This window comes from Macaca fascicularis, chromosome 18 (genome assembly GCF_037993035.2).
Source record: "Macaca fascicularis isolate 582-1 chromosome 18, T2T-MFA8v1.1".
Classification (NCBI taxonomy): domain Eukaryota; kingdom Metazoa; phylum Chordata; class Mammalia; order Primates; family Cercopithecidae; genus Macaca; species Macaca fascicularis.
This window is the reverse complement of record NC_088392.1, coordinates 60,231,594-60,240,992: the sequence shown is the minus strand read 5'-3', so window position 1 is coordinate 60,240,992 and position 9,399 is coordinate 60,231,594. Positions and strand designations below refer to the sequence as shown.

The window sequence follows — 9,399 nt, the reverse complement described above, 5'->3', positions numbered from 1 at the left end:
ATTAAAAAAAATTATTGATCAAAAGTAATCATGAAAATAAGAAGGCAAGACAATAATTGGGGAAAAATATTTCTGGTACATGTACCTGACAATGTACTTGCACCCATTTTTTTTTTTTTTTTGTTAACAAGGATGTCCCATAAATCAATAAAATAAAGATAAACTACTCAGTATTTAATACAACTACTTAAAAATACGTAAGAGACTGAACACACAGGTAGTACAACAACAAAATCTAAGTAGCTAGTAAGCACATGAAAATGTGTTCCATGTTGCTATTGTTTGAATCTTAACCCCAAAAAGCATGTGCTGGGAACTTAAGGCCCAATGCAACAGTGTTGGGAGGTGTGGCCCAATGGAACAGTATTGGGAGGTGTGGCCCAAATGCAAGAGTGTTGAGAGGTGTGGCCCAATGGAACAGTGTTGGGAGGTGTGGCCCAATGGAAGGTGTTTACGTCATGAGACCTCCACCCTTATGCATGGATAATGCCCACCGTAAAAGGTCATGAGGCTGAGAGTTTCATCTTTTGTTCTTTCTTACCCTCTCTTTGCCTTTCTGCCATGGGACAACACAGCTGGAAGGTCTCTGCCAGTTGCTGGCCCCTTGAACTTGGACTTCCCAACCTCCAGAAGTGTAAGCTAATAAATTTCTGTTCATTAAAAATTACCCAATCTGAGGTACTCTGTTACAGAAGCACAAAACATACTAAGACACATGTCATTGGTCTATCAAGAAGGAGCAAATTAAAAGCAAAATGAAACACCATCTTACACTCACTAGAATGACTCACATAAAAAGACTGACAGCACTAAACATTGGCATAAATATAGAACAACTGGAACTTTTCACACATTGCTGATGGAGTATAAAATTATACAACTGCATTAGGGAAAAGTTTGGCAGTTACTTTAAAAGTAAGACATACATCTAACTGTACTCTAAGGTAGGGGTTCTTAACCCCCAGGGCATGGACAAGTACTGGACTGTGGCCTGTTAGGAACTAAGCCTCACAGCAGGAGGTAAGTGAGCATTACCGCCTGAGTTCCACCTCCTATCAGATCAGAGGTGGTATTAGGTTCTTACAGGAGCAGGACCCCTATTGTAAACTGCACATGCGAGGGATCTAAGTTGCAGGGTTTTTGTGCAAATCTAATGATAAATATAATGCACTTGAATCACGCTGAAGCCATCACCCCCACCCACTGTGCATGAAAAGATTGTCTTACATGAAACCTTCCCCTGGTGCCAAAAAGGTTGTGACTGCTGCTATAAGGTATTTGCCCAAGAGGAAAGAAAACACATGTCTATTAAAAAAAAAAAAAAAGAGTCCAGGGGCCAGGCACAGTGGCTCATGCCTGTAATCCCAGCACTCTGGGGGGCCGAGGTGGGCAGATCACAAGGTCAGGAGTTTGAGACCAGCCTGGATAAGATGGTGAAACCCCATCTCTTCTAAAAATACAAAAATTAGCCGGGCGTGGTGGGCACCTGTAGTCCCAGTTACTCAGGATGCTGAGGCAGGAGAATCACCTGAACCCAGGAGGCGGAGGTTGCAATGAGCCGAGATTGAGCTACTGCACTCCAGCCTGGGTGACAGAGTGAGACTCCGTCTCAAAAACGAACAAACAAACAACAAGTCCAGGATATCAAGATGTTCATAGCAGCTTTATCCATGTGTTAGCCTGCTACAGCTGCCATAACAAAACGCCACAGCCTGGGTGGCTTAAATAACAGGAATGTATCTTCCTCAAATCTCTGGAGGCTGGAAGCCCAAGATCCCAAGATCGGGTGCTGCTTGGTTTGATTTCCTCTGAGGTTTCTCTTCCCAGCTTGCGATGGCTGCCTTGCTGCCACGTCATCACATGATGTTTCCTTTGTGCACACGTGCACTTGTTGTCTCTTTTGTGTGTCTAAACTTCTTTTTATAATCACACCAGATTGAATTAAGGACCACTCTAATCCCCACATACATGACAACATGGATGAATTTCAGGAAACACTATGCTAACTAAAAGAAAGGCATATTGTATGCTTCCTTTTTAATGACACAAGAGCACATGAAACTAATCTTTGATGTTAGAAGTTAAAATGTGGTTGCTTCTGCAGTTTTGAAAACTGACTGGAAAGAGATAGCCAGAGAACTTTCTATATCCCTTTTTGGGTTGAGGTTACATAGATGTATAAATTTTTCAAAACTTATTAAAATGAAAAATTAGGCTGGGTGATGTGGCTCATGTCTGTCATCCCAGCCGTGTGGGAGGTAGAGGCAGGATGTCAGCTTGATCCCAGGAGTTTGAGACCAGCCTGAGCAACATGGTGAAACCCCACCTCTAGAAAAACTACAAAAATTAGCCAGGCCTGGTGCGGTGTGCCTATAGTCTCATTTACTTATGAAGCTGAGGTGGGAAGATCACTTGGGCTCAGGATGAGAAGCCTATAGTTAGCTGAGATCATGCCACTGCACTCTAGCCTGGGTAACACAGTAAGATCCTGTCTCAAAGAAAAAACAAAAAGAAAAGATAAATTAGGATTTTGTTGTTTCATTGTATATAAATTATACTTAATACAATTTTTGACTACAAGTCAAAAAGGCATATTTTTAAATCAAATATTCCAATGATAATAGAAGTTAATACATTTAAAAGGTTTAGACTCAAATATCTTAAAAATAAAGAACAATTAGATAGTTTTAGAAAACCAAGTATTTACATAATGGATATACATTTAAAAGAAATTGACTCAGACTTGTCAAGTGAAAAAGCCAAACACTTAGCTAATGAAAACAAGATAAAATGATGAAATTTAGAAAGTTTATTGTTGTTGTTACTTCTTGTTATGTCATGCATTTTTTGTTTTGTTTTGTTTTTTGTTTGTTTGTTTTTGAGACAGAGTCTTGCTCTGTCACCCAGGCTGGAGTGCAATAGAGCAATCCTGGCTCACTGCAACCTCCACCTCCTGGGTTCAAGCGATTCTCCTGCCTCAGCCTCCTGAGTAGTTGGGATTACAGGCACATGCCACCACACCTGGCTAATTTTTTGTATTTTTCGTAGAGGCAGGGTTTCACTGTGTTAGTCAGGATGGTCTCGATCTCCTGACCTCATGATCTGCCGGCCTCGGCCTCCTGAAGTGCTGGGATTACAGGCGTGAGCCATCGCACACAGCCATCATGCATTTTTTATATTGAAAAAAATACAAAAAAAAAAACCTACAGTGGAGACTTAAAAAGTTTTTTAAAAACAGAAGTTAGTGAATTGATATAAGACAAAAAACACTAGAAGAAATAATTATAAGTGATAGATTAAATATGAAAGCCAGAAAGTAGAAATGTTCAATAATAAAAGAGATTAATTTGTCTTTTGAGAGATAATTTCATACAAAACGACAAATATATTTGAAAATAAATGAAATAGAGAAGTTTTTAGGAATATATGAGTTATTAAGTTTGATTCTAAAAGTTATAAAACCTTAAATAGATGAATTATCATTAAAGACAAATAGAGAATGTTGATGAAGAATGTTCTTCTCCAAAATGTCACACCCACATGATTTCTCAAGTGAACTATTTCAAATTAATTGAAAAAATAATTCTGATGCAATTTACTGCAGAAAGAAAATGAAAGCTCCCAAATTCCCCTTACAAAGTCAACATGATTATAAGAAAGCTGTTTCAGAAACAAACCATATGTACAGCTCCTCAGATTCTGAACTGCACTGCTTTGAGAATATTTTCAATATACTTTGTTGGCCTGGAATACAGGTTGAAGTTCTGGGTCTTCTGGATAGCAAGCCCCACAATCTGAATTTATTTATGTGATTGACTCCTTAAGTTCTTCTATGTGAAACATCATTATTTGGGAGAGCTAGGTTCCCATGGGATGAACTTGGTCAATGGAAAATGAGGGGGGTTTAACAAAAATAGATCCTCCCTCCATTTTCCCTCTGTGGAGTGTTCAGAAATGAAATTTCTTTTGCATGGTGCATGGGCTGATTGTTTTTCCTTAAATATGTCGAAGTCTCGACCTCCAGTATCTCAGAATGTAACTATTTGGAGATAGAGTCTTTAAAGAGGTAATTGAATTACAATGAGGTTGTTAGGATGGGTCATAATCCAACCTGATTGATGCCCTCGCAAAAAGTGAAAATTATAACACACAAAGAGACACTAGGGATACAGACATACAGAGGAAAGACCATGTGAAGACAAAGCAAGAAAGTGGACATCTGTATACCAAGGAGAGAGGCCTCTGAAGACACCAAACCTGCCAGTACCTAGATCATGGACTTCTCCCCTCCAAAACTGTGAGAAAATACTTGTCAGTTGTGTAAGCCACTGGATCCTTGGTATTTTGGTATAACAACTATAGCAAAGTGGTATACATGGCCGGAGAACATACTTCCTGAGCTACCTGCCATGTCTCTGCCTGGCTTGTCATCAAGTAACGACCAACAACGGCCCATCATCATGGCACTTCCAATTTTCCTTGCCTTGTTTATCTTTGTTTCCTCACTTTTACTGAACTTGAACATCCCAATTAATGTGTCAACACTTCAATATTTTGTTCAGAGTCTGCTTTCTAGAGAGTCGGGGCTAATACAGCAACCTGGCAAAGATGCATTTTAAAAGCAACACCACCACTAAGACCAAGATTAGTTCTGAAAAGTGATGTGACATATCTACTATAAATACCAATAAATAGAATCTTGGAATATTGAAATAATATACAGCAAACCAAATATAATATATTAAGACATTTATTTATATTAACTTATTAAATATTTATATACAAATCACAAATAATGTTTGATTCCAGATCAAAGCTGAAATATATCATAAATACATACAAACATGCACATGTGTTAGCAAAGCCTTTATCTTTTGAAATAGTGAAGTACTTGATACATTTCTATCATCATCAACAAGGTAAAGGAGGAGGAGGAAGAGGAGGAGGAAAAAACAACATTTTATGAAATTGATATCATTTACATTACTCAAAAGATCTTCACCAATTAATTCAAAACATCACCCCCAAAAAGCATTATAAATATTAGAAAGCGAAAGGCAAAGTTATCACTCTTTCCTAAAGATTTTTTTTTTTCATTGGGAAGACCCAATACAGTTAACTGAAAAAATATTAAATATAAGATATTTTGTTAATTTTGCAGGTAGCAATAATAAGACAGAGACATTTTTACAAAAATATAACAATAATTTAGAAAATATTATGGGAAGAAAGAAGCACAGAATCAGAGGAGTATCCAACAGAGCATAAAATAAAGCATAGAAACACCATTCCTTATTTCTCTGTACTGACTCCATACTTCTGATAGGAGATTGTTGTTGTTGTTTTTCTCACACCAACCAATTCTCTGATACCAGCTGGGTGTACTACAATTCAATTATGACACTAGCCTGAAGTTAGTGCAGTCCTCACAGGTTAAGGGTTCAGTCCCACAACTCGACACCCTAAGCAATGTGGATTGCAAGTAGTGAGTCCCTACTTAACTATGTACACTGCTAATGTGGTTATAAATCAGGGATTCTCACAACCCCCTCCTCAGGTTCAAATTTGCAATGACAGTTCACAGAACTCAGGAAACTGTGCTTACTTACCTTTACTGGTTTATCATAAAGGGGATGGTCAAAGGTGTAGATGACCGGCCAGATAAAGAGGTACAAAGCTGAGATCCGGAAGCATAGGAGCTGTGTTTGCAGGGAGCTGAGATGTACCACCCTCCCAGCAGGTGGGTGTGATCACCTACCTAGAAGCTGTCTGAACACTGTCTTTTAGGAATTTTTTTAATGGAGACATTATCACATAAAAATGATTATTAACTTGATCATCAGGCCCTGTCCATTTCCTGGAGGAAGTGGGTAGGGGGAACTGCAAGTTCTAAACTTCTAATCATGGCTTGGTCTTTCTGGTGACCTGTCCCCATCCTGAAGCTATCCGGGAGATCATTATAAGTCACTTATTAAACAAAAGAGGCTCTCATCACCCAGGAAATTCCAAGAGATTTAGGATCTCTGTGTCACAAACCAGGGTCAAAGATCAAATATTAGAACAAATGATATTCCTAACATCCCTGACACTCAGAAAATTACAAGTGTTTTAGTAACTCTGTTTCAGAAACAGGGGTGTAGAGAACAAATATATATATTTCTTATTGTGTCACAAACACTTGAAAATAAACTTTATAAGTGTATTGTACTTACATTATGAAAATATCAAAATTCTACCAAGGAACATGTAAGAAGATTTAAGCAATTAGAAAGATGCCATGTTAATGGACATGTTACAGTTTTAAATGTATCATTCTAAACAATTACAAAACTAACCAAACAATACAGAATCTAGAAAATGAGCAGCTCATTAATGCTTAAAAGTAGATTTCCAAGAAAACAGCATGATACTTAATATACACTAGTGATCATTATAATCAATGAGGAAAATGCAAATTATTAAGTAAATTATACTGGGAAAACTGGGTATCTACTAAAATAAAATAGTACCTTCACCATTCTCCTTACAATAAAATAAATTTCAAATGAATCAAATATCTATTTGCACAGGTGCATTTTTATGATTGCCAAAAGTGAATGAAATTATAATCTTATAGAGAAAAAGATTTTGAGGCATTAAACACAATTCCAAATTATAAAAAAGATACACTTTACTACATAAAAATTGCAACTTTATTTTTAGTAAAACATTTCAAGGGGTTAATTTATAAAACAGGGAAATATTTGCCACACATAGGACCTTAAAGGATTGATTTTCCTATATACTGTACATAGATGTATTTTGACACGATGTAAACAGAAAGTGAACAAATGATACTGAAGTCAGTTTTGTGAAGAATTAATTTTTTTGACCTGTCTTACGGTGCTGAGCGAAGAATTAAGTGTCAAAGAAACATGTAGGAAGTTGTTCATTCTCAGTCACTGCTTAGGCGGCAGTTCTGCTGAACTGCCATTGCGACAAGCTCAGCAGATGAGTAGTGGCTTGGAGAGAAACGGCAGGAGAGAAAGGGAGCAACAGGAAATACCCTCTTTCCCACTCTTTGGCATGACATTAATGCTCTACGTGTATCCGTGTGGATCAACTGGACACTACAGACTATGACTAGGCTTGCAGTACAGTATTTGCTAGTATTTCAAGAAAAATGGCTCCCTGCCAATTAAGTGTATTTTGGTAGGAACAGTTTCAAAAATGCACCTAAGTTGGCAAGAGCTGAAAGAAGTCAAGCAGATCCTTGATAACACATAAAATACGCATCAGTGAACTAGGCAGTAGGAATAGCCCACAGCACCTGCCCACCCCCATTGCCAAAGCTGAAAACAAAAAAAAAACAACCCTTACCATGTGCCCAAGATGCCTGCCACATAGAAGTGTCAGTGTTAGCCAGAAGGTAGCAGCAACTGAAAGAGAATTGCAATTGCTTCCCAGTCAAGAATAAAGCATATGCATCACTTTCCCTAGTTTTGGCAATATTAGAAACAGATGAAAGAGGAGATTAAGAAAAGAAGGAGCAGTCTTCAGACCATAGCTTCTCCCCTAGTACAGATCCCCAGTCAAAGGCTAATTCTGAAGCAAGGTTAGGGAAGAGATAGATGGGTTTAGAGTTGATTTTGTACTTCTCTGATGATCAAAAGTGACTTAAAATCTACTGAATTTGTTCAATCTGTCATTAAGGGAAGGAAATAGAGGTGTCATATTTTCTCCTCCTGGAGTTACTGTTCTTTTAGAGACTCCTACCCTCTCATTCCATCTTCACATAATTAATATAATTTTGGAGTTAGGTTTTGAATTGCTGAATTCACTTGATTTGGTGGTTCTATGAATGAAATGTGTTCTTTTTTTTTTTTTTTTTTTTCAGCATTCAAAATATTTTTAATAAAAGGGTAGGATCCAAGGTTAGTTGTTGTAGCCTCGGCTGGCCCGTCGGCCTCTGGCACGCTCGAACTTCCGGCCCTTGGAGCGGACGTAGGGTTGGTGTGGCTGTGTGGGGTTCCTGAGGCCTTGCCGAAATGCTGGTACACCTCTCGGCCCTTGCGAGGACCAGAGAGCAGGACAGTGCCGCACCCCTTTGGGGAGTCCAGGGCCAGCTGGTCGAAAGTGAAGATCTTGCCCCCTGCCCTGAGGATGCGGCTGCGGGCCCGGCTGGTTAAGCGCAGTGCACATACCTTCAGTTTGGGCACCTCCTGAAGCCGCACGTCGTCCATTATGGTCCCCACAACCACGGCCGTTTTGTTTTCCCGGCCAGGAAGCTTCATCTTCCAGATCATTGGGGAAAGGGACAGAAGCGGCCAGTTGGTGCGACTCATAAACAACCTCTTCAGCACAATCTGGTTGAATGTGGAATTGGTTCTTCTGGCCAGAAACCTATACAACTTGACCAACAGCCTCAGGTAGATATCCTGGCGCTTGGGCTCTTTGCGCGGAACCTTTCCGTCCTTGTTGTGGCGGATGTCAACTCCCATGATGGCGCCTCCTGCTCTGCCAGGTCCGGAAAGATGAAATGTGTTCTATATTTCATGTGTTAAAATTCTAATTCACAATGTGACAGTGTTTAGAGATGGGGTCTAATTAGGTCATGAGAGTGGAGACCTCATGATAGCATTAGTGCCCTTACAAGTAAAGAAAGGGTGCTCCTTTCTTTACTTATAAAGAAAGGAGCCTCTCCCCTTCCCATACCCCTCTCTCTCTCCCTCTCTCTCCCCGTCTCCCTCTATCCCACCAGAGGACTTATTAAGAAGATGGCCGTCTGCAAACCACGAAGCAGAGATTCACCAGAACCCTACTATACTGGCACTCTGACTTTGGACTTCCCAGCCTTCAGAACTGTGAGAAATACATTTTTGTTTTTAAGCCACCCGGTCTATAGTATTTTGTTTTAGCAGCTATGTTGACTAAGAAAGTTGTCATGTGTTCTCAAGTAGGCCAATCAGACTTTCTTGAGAGTTATGTGCAGACAATACAAACAACTAACAGCAGCAGGCTACAGAGATTTCCCTGAGCTCCTCCTATGGAGATCGCCGTTAAGTCTGATACTCATTTTTTAGTTGCTTCCAATTTTGAAGAAGTCTAAATCATTAAGACATCAGTTCTAGAAATTATTTTGCTGGGCATATGCTCTCTCAGAGAAATTGGGATTAGAAAAGGGTTATTAGACTAAGATTTGGTGAAAGGCAGTGTGATTTACATTCCAATTAATAAAATAGAAGCCATGGGCAGTTAGGGAGAAACTCATCAAGATCCCACATCACCTCGCAATGTGCCCACAGATGGTGAAACTCAGGCTGTTGGGGACATTTTGCTATGTCTTTCTTTAATAACAGATAAATAATGAGGAGATTATGGGAAAGTTTTCTTGATAATAATAAATATTAATCAAGAGAA

The 9,399-nt window shown here is 39.1% G+C and overlaps 1 pseudogene; it reads right to left on the bottom strand.

Moving 5' to 3' along the window:
* Positions 1–7,850: 7,850 nt before the first annotated feature.
* Positions 7,851–8,514, bottom strand: LOC102132363 (large ribosomal subunit protein eL18 pseudogene; annotated as a pseudogene).
* Positions 8,515–9,399: the final 885 nt, after the last annotated feature.